Raw genomic sequence first — 7,109 nt, forward strand, 5'->3', positions numbered from 1 at the left:
ATTAAAGTTAAGTTAGCGTTTTATTGTCTTCCTAGAAAGATTGAAATATTGAAAAGTCGCATAAAAATGTACAATGGAAAAGATTCATTTTATTTCCATGTAACATGAGCAATTCTGAGGTCACCGGGCCTTTTTCTGTCCCTTAGAACTTCCACCGTGTCTATTCTTAACCATCAAATCTTACATACCGACGTGGCTGTTTAATAGGCCCGATCGAAGTAAAACAATTCTCTGAGCTATAAAAATCTCGGAGGCCACATAAACGTGACCGTTCCGTGTGCTGTTCACATTACAACCTTTGCGAATAGTTAACGCACTCGGACAATTTGAATTGAGCGTGACCGCGTCGAATGTAAATACCATTCAGAGGCCTGACCGCAAAGCCATGTTCTGTTCTGTTCTGTTCTGTTCTGTCCCTCTCCGTGCGTTAGACTTACGACCGTGCACCTTTAGGAAGTATGGATTTAAAAGAAAACGTCTTTGTGCGTCGTGCCGCTTGTCGTCATACATAATTCGCATTCCGCAACACGTCAAGTGGCAACGCGGCCTGATTACGTCATTTTATGTCCTCGCGGACCAGAGTTCCGTTCGCATTCCATTTACGACTCTTACACGCTATGCCCTAAAACGGAATGAGCGTTACATTTCGTTTTATTTATCGACGGAACTCGTTGGACTGCGTCAGTCAAACGACCCGTTTTTGGTTAGCGCTGCGCCTTGTTTATGATATTAGCGCCAGCTCCACCGGGTCTGGTAGGACAACGTGTTCTAACCCGATTTTACGAGACGGGTTTTCGTACACACGCTGGTAAGACTGATGTATTGAAGCCAGATTCTAAAAACTCAACATATTCGTGCCAATATACCGTGTAATAATACCGTGGTTGTTTTGTTTTGTTTCTTGGTTCTCTAGTGGTACACTCGGGATATGGGCCTTGGCGGGCGCAAAGAGGGGAGAAGAATGTATGGAATGGGATATTTTCAGATGTAAAAATTGATCTCTACAACTCTCCCAATGCAAGTAAAAGGATGGAGCTGAGGTGCACGTGGAAATACGCCGATTAAAATTACAACAACTCTTTTAATATGGTCTAAATCAGTGGTTCCCAAAGTCAACCTGGGCCGGGACCCCCAGTGAGTCGTTAAAAAAAAAAAAAAAGCTCCCGGACCCCCCAAACCTCAAGTCTCACCGATAATGTAGTGCTGGACACAGCTATGCCATTCTGGTACAAAGAAATACTCAATTTTAGTGGCTCACGTTTTATTTTTGCACAGTAAATCAAAACGTGGTTCAACACTGGAAAGGGCAATTCTCACGTCATGATTAGCTTCCAGACGAATTCGGTTTTTTTCGACTTCACATCACGGACCCCCTGAGAAGAGGTTTTTCACCCCCTTGGGGGTCCGTGGACCCCACTTTGGGAACCACTGGTTTAAATATACTACGTGAGAGGACTGTCCGTCATCAAATAAGTAAAAAAAATTCACGATTAATTTATCAACGGGGGGGGGGGAGAAAGTCACCCCTGGCAAACTAAAGACCAAAGATCCTCCCTCAACCTCAACCCATTTTGGTTGGGTCGCAGACAGCTAGTAACAAAATTTCTTGTATTTGTATTCAGATTTTTATTTTTATTTTTTAAGATATGCACCAAGTTCTTGCATGGAATGTAGTTGGAAAGCGATGAGAAATCTTACTTCCTTGCACTCTAGCCAGTAATTTACTCTGCACTGCGGAGCCAAGCCTCTGGCTGGCGGACGACACGCTTTTGATGGCACAAAAAAAAAAAAAACATTTGAAACGGTATTTAAAAACATAAGATAATGTACTTTACAAGTGTTTTCAGAGGCTACTTTTACACACACCAAATCTTTATCATTTTTAACTTCTGAGAGTGCATCGGAACTTTGCAACAACAGCAAAAAGATACTCCAGTTGAAACCCTTTGCTTTAAATCTTGCGATGTTTCATATTTGCATTACTTATATACTCCAGCACACTCTTGTGAGGATAAGCGGCTTGGAAACTGAATGTATCATTGCTCCAGTGTCGAGGAGTTACTGCCCATGTTGGTTGTTTTACTGTAAACGCAGACATACTGGTTATGTCTTTTGAAATGAACATGGAAAAGGTCGAAATAATAATAATTGATAGGAAGCAATAGAAATTAGCCACTTGGACGTGCAGAGGAAATCCTGCCCAAGTGTGATGCAGGCGTGTCCCAAAGGAACGAAATTTGTTTAAAGACAAAACTAACAGCGAACGCTTTCAAAATGTTTATTACAATAGAATTAAATGCTCAATTATGTGTGCTTTCAAAGTGCAGCCGCACCCCGCTTAAAAAGAGTCACGGGACAAAGTAATAATTGGCTTTCTGTTTACTTGTTTACTTGGATTGAGTACAGTTTTAGCAAAAGTACACAAAAGAAAAAAAAATAGCGAACACAATTAGCCTTAAATTTCCGGCCGCTTCCTTCATGAGCGCGACATAAAACTTCAATGATGACATTAATATTGTTTTTCAACCGAGTACTTGTCGATAAAAGTCACGCAAAGTCGTTGTGTTGAAACTTAAAAACAGCCGAAATACAGCACCGCCGCGTATTTGTCCCCGAATATGACGCCCCGTACCCGGGCTTACCTTGCCTCGGGAAGCCGCTCACTTGCCGGTGCTCGAGGGCGGGGGAAGAAAGACGCGTCGGCTCGGTTCGCTTCTCAGTTGTGGAGGGCAAACTGGACCCGACTGAGTGGAACCGGGACTTCCGGGTGGACGCCTGCCGGCGGGAGGGCGCACAGCAACGCGGGGAGGGATGACGACTCGCCTCGGGCGGCACGCGGAGGCGGGTCGGGGCTTGTCTGAGGTGAGCCCGAGCCGCCCTCGGAGCTCGCGCCGTCGCTGCTCGGTTACTTCCGTTAGCTTTAAGCTAATGCTAACCCGGCGAAGTAGCTGTTCAAAACTTTGGAACATAGCCACAAATACCTGACGTAACATTTTAGTTACATTTATTTCAGACATGTATTGTCCATTTGATTGTATTTTTTAGTGTTTTCATAATGTACATGCAGACTTTTAACAGGTCGACTTGTTACTCTTTAAGACTTGTCTGCATCCTTTATTTCCCGAAAAGGCGAAACAAAAGTCAATATGGTGACGTTTTCCACTTTAAATGTCATTAAATCCGCTCCTGTTTTCACTTAAGACGCGCACTATTTTGTCCTCTTACTGTACGGGCGAATGTCAACCGAACCGTGACTTTCAACCGCATGCACCCAGCCGTGATTTTTGGCATCGTGATTCTACATTTATGTGGTTTCACTGTTATAACGAGAACAGCCATTAAAAACAAAACAAAACAAAAACTAATTTATAAAGTCTGCATTGACTTTGCGTCTCTGTAAATAACCTAGGAAAGGTGTGTCCTCTAGTGGTGACCTAAGAAATGTACATGCAATATGTATTTAGACCCGAGAGGTGTAATATTACACTTAAAAACATGTAATTGAAATATTTTCTTTTTCCAGCAAGGCACCCTGCGGGAGTAAATATCAAGATAACATGTCATGATACTTTACAGTAAGGCTATTCGTAAAAGATTACACAGCCAGTGCGATAAATTGATATGATGTGTATTTTTTTCTCATCAATTTCTCAGGAATTCTAACACTGAAAACTGTTGTACGCAGTCTCAATGCAGATAAAGGAGTCACACATTGAATAAAAATTCACATGATCCTCATAATCTCCTCACGAGTTTTGGTCCACGCTGCTCCAGTTTTACACAAGCCACTCGTGTAAATGCAGTATTAATCGGTACGAATGAATGAATAATGGTACAGTACACGCATACTTAAATTTAACCTCATAAATTGTGACGCATGAATACAACTTTTATTCACATCGAGTGTGAGGACAAGTTTGCCAAGATTTCAGCACACGCCGACACAGGATCAATACTTAGTCGTGCCGTTATGCCTTACGATTGTAATGAAAATGTGCTTTATTTACATTTTTAATTTTTTGGGGGGGTTTCTCGAACGTGGCATACAGTTACACAAATACTTTGGGATAACTTTTAACTCCTCACATTTGACTTTTACCGGTCCTGTTAGCGCTACGCAAGCGTTAGCGTGTTGCTGCTGTGTTACTGGCGAGTCTCAGTGATATTTGCTGGTTTTATTTAAACCGCCTCTGTTAGTGCTAGCGTTAGCTAAGAGTGAGACCGGTGGAATATATGTGCCGAGGAAGTGACTTTTACCAGCCCGGCCTTGTTAGCGCTGCGCCAGCGAGTTACTGCTGTGTCTCGGGCATTTTTATCAGTATGATTTTTTTTTTAATTGGCCCTGTTTGCGCAGCGGCACGAGCGTTAGCTTTAGCGCAGCAGTGCTAGCATTAGCATTAGCGATGCAGCGCTAGCGTTAAACTCTGTGTGTACCGTCTTTCTTTGTAAATATCTCGTGTTTCAATGCGGGTACTTGCGGCTTTTACACAGCTGCGGCCTACGAATGTACCAAATGGTATTTCCTTTACAAATGTACTGGGTGAGGCTTATAACCAGGTGCGCTATGTAGGCAGGAAATTACAGTACCTCGGTACTATGGCACACACTGTGTAGGGAAGTCCATTCACATTTGGTACTGCACTCACAATGTAATGTAAGAAGTGATTTTATGAAAAGTCAGAGAGGCAATTATTAATTCTTGTGGTTGTATTTCCATCACAATGAGATCCGTTTCCAATAATTTAATGACCTTAAATGACTACCTGAGGGGAGAAGAATATTAGAAATATCCATCAGTACACGTTGTTGCTGGTCAGTACGGAGATTTGTATTCCCTCATAAAGTGACAAGATAAGTTTTACTACACTCTAGACCAGGGGTGTCAAACTCACTTTTATCGCGGGCCACGTTGTCGTAATGGTTTCTGCCCGAGGGCCATTATGACTGTGAAACCATAAAAATCTTTAATTGACCCATCATATTTACACAATCAACTAGTTTTGGAATCAGAAATCAAGGGGAATGGGTTGTTCAATTATTGTTGATGTCTGGTAACACAAACACGTCATCATTTATCATGTGACAATTTGAAATGTTGGTCCAGATTTGAACAAAAATCGTGCAAGTTGACAGATGATTTGCCTTTGCGGGCCACATAAAATCACGTGGCGGGCCGCATCTGGCCCCCGGGCCTCGAGTTTGACACCTGTGCTCTAGAGAGTACATGGTTTCTATTAAAGCAATTAAGAGTAAGGTGTTTAAGTGCAGACATTTTAATAAAACGTACTGTTATTATCTACATTTTGCAAGAGTTTTTTTTTTCCTGACAAAAAATATTCTCAATTATAGCAGCATTTTTTTTTTTAAACTCCGTTGTTGGTTCAGCTTTACAGATGCCGTGGCATTGTGTGTTGTGGGAACGACGTCTAAAGAGTCTCATCTTATTAATAATAATAATAATTATAAAGGCACCACCTTGAGGGTGGGGGGGGGCATCCAAAAGTGGAGGTACACACCAAGTACAAGTGCCCAAATCTGATTTGATGTCTGTATATATATTTTTTTCATATTTCCATGTACATTTCAAGTGACTCATCCCGTATGTATTCTGTACACATGAAACACACAGATGCCAAAACTGCACGTGAATAACTGCACAAACCGCGGAGCCATTCGGTGACGAGGACGTAAACGACAACGAATAAATGTTACAAAAATATGAAATGATATATTGCATTTAATAGAGTGTTCAATAAGCCAGAGAGAAATGAGTGTAAGGTCTGTACTCCGCGTTAGTGACCATTGCCAATTATTTTGCTTATTGAAAGATCAACACAGCTCTTATTTGACATCTATTTAATGTTCTAAGCACTTCAAAAATACTCTCCATCCTTCCATCCACTTTTTTAGCCGCTTATCCTCATGGGGGTCGCAGGAGTGACATCTCCAATGTCGTTGCAGAGATCCGTAACGCCAGTCTGAGTTACAATTAGATTTTGAAAGATATCTATAATGTCATTTAGCCTCGTTAAAATTGAATTCAAGATGTCTGAAAAAGGAACGCGGCGGCACGGTGGTTCAGCTGGTAAAGCGTCGGCCTCACAGTTCCGAGGACCCGGGTTCGATCCTGGGCCCGCCTGTGTGGAGTTTGCATGTTCTCCCCGTGCCTGCGTGGGTTTCCTCCGGGTACTCTGGTTTCCTCCCACATTCCCAAAACCATGCAACATTAATTGGACAGCCTAAATTGCCCCAAGGTGTGATTGTGGGTGCGGCTGTTTGTCTCTATGTGCCCTGCGATCTGGCTGGCAACCAGTTCAGGGTGTACCCCGCTTCCTGCCCGTTGAAAGCTGGGATAGGCCCCAGCACTCCCTGCGACCCTTGGCAAAGAAAATGGATGGATGGATAAATTGCCCCTAGGGTTGATTGTCTGTTTGCCTCGATGTGCCCTGCGATTGGCTGGCAACCAGTTCAGGGTGTACCCCACTTCCTGGCCGTTGACAGCTTGGATAGGCTCCAGCACTCCCTGCGACTCTTGTGGGTATAAGCGGTGAAGAAAATGGATGGATGGATAAATTGCCTCAAGGTGTGATTGTGAAAGCGGCCGTTCGTCTCCATGTGCCCTGCGATTGGCTGGAGACCAGTTCAGGGTGTACCCCGCCTCCTGCCCGTTGACAGCCGGGATAGGCTCCGGCAGTCCCCGCGACCCTCGTGAGGATAAGCGGCGAAGAAAATGGATGGATGGATAAATTGCCTCAAGGTGTGATTGTGAAAGCGGCCGTTCGTCTCCATGTGCCCTGCGATTGGCTGGCAACCAGTTCAGGGTGTACCCCGCCTCCTGCCCGTCGACAGCCGGGATAGGCTCCGGCAGTCCCCGCGACCCTCGTGAGGATAAGCGGCGAAGAAAATGGATGGATGGATAAATTGCCTCAAGGTGTGATTGTGAAAGCGGCCGTTCGTCTCCATGTGCCCTGCGATTGGCTGGAGACCAGTTCAGGGTGTACCCCGCCTCCTGCCCGTTGACAGCCGGGATAGACTCCGGCACTCCCAGTTACCCTCGTGAGGATAAGCGGCGAAGAAAATGGATGGATGGATAAATTGCCTCAAGGTGT

General features: G+C 44.0%; 1 protein-coding gene across 1 annotated transcript in view; it reads right to left on the reverse strand.

Annotated features, from left to right (window-relative positions):
- Positions 1-2,995, reverse strand: part of pdlim5b (PDZ and LIM domain 5b) — a 52,899-nt gene extending 49,904 nt beyond the window's left edge. Inside the window, exon 1 of the mRNA XM_061801003.1 lies at positions 2,643-2,995. The gene's annotated coding sequence lies outside the window, so the exon portion shown is untranslated. The remainder of the gene's footprint in view (positions 1-2,642) is intronic.
- Between the last annotated feature and the right edge of the window lie 4,114 nt (positions 2,996-7,109).

The sequence above is a fragment of the Syngnathoides biaculeatus genome, chromosome 17 (genome assembly GCF_019802595.1).
Source record: "Syngnathoides biaculeatus isolate LvHL_M chromosome 17, ASM1980259v1, whole genome shotgun sequence".
NCBI lineage: Eukaryota > Metazoa > Chordata > Actinopteri > Syngnathiformes > Syngnathidae > Syngnathoides > Syngnathoides biaculeatus.